Here is a 644-nt window from a genome sequence, read left to right as displayed (position 1 = left end):
TTTTTTTTTTTTTTTTTTTTTTTTTATAATTAGACACGAAATAATGCCGCCTTTCGCTATTTCGTTTTTCGTTAATTCGGAATTGGGTATCGATAAGTGACGTACATTTTGTGATTGAGAGAAGAGTGATTTATGACTGAATCGTTGAAATTTTATATTTCATACCTTTCGCGAGCGCAAAATGGACGTTTTTTTTTTTGGGAAAGTATCTTCCTTACGAGGATACAATTATATGATACAATTGTACATAAGGACACGTATTCTAGAGTATCGATGTACCTCGTTTGCGACGTTACTTCGTTCTAGGATGATTGAAGAGAATTACGGGGAAAAAAAGAAAAGACAAGAAAAACAGACACACGTGAAAAACAATGAAACGCGTGATGGTGAGATTTGCAAAAATAAAAAAGAAAAACGAGGAATGAGAAAAGACTTTTTCCTTCTCGTGAATCTCAGAATCTTAAAACAGGCATTTGGACCTTTGTAAATATTTGGCACTTCAAAATATTTATGAGTATTTTTGATTTGCCAGAGCATTTTGTTTTGGCATGACAAAGATCTGAGTAATTTTTTATTTTAAAAAAATTTTTCCTTTCTAATGTTTTAAAAAGAGAACGTCCGAATTGAGAGTGGAAATTGTGAGT

Source organism: Cephus cinctus, unplaced genomic scaffold (assembly GCF_000341935.2).
Source record: "Cephus cinctus unplaced genomic scaffold, Ccin1 Ccin1_scaffold1878, whole genome shotgun sequence".
Classification (NCBI taxonomy): domain Eukaryota; kingdom Metazoa; phylum Arthropoda; class Insecta; order Hymenoptera; family Cephidae; genus Cephus; species Cephus cinctus.
Note: the sequence above shows the minus strand (reverse complement) of the source record.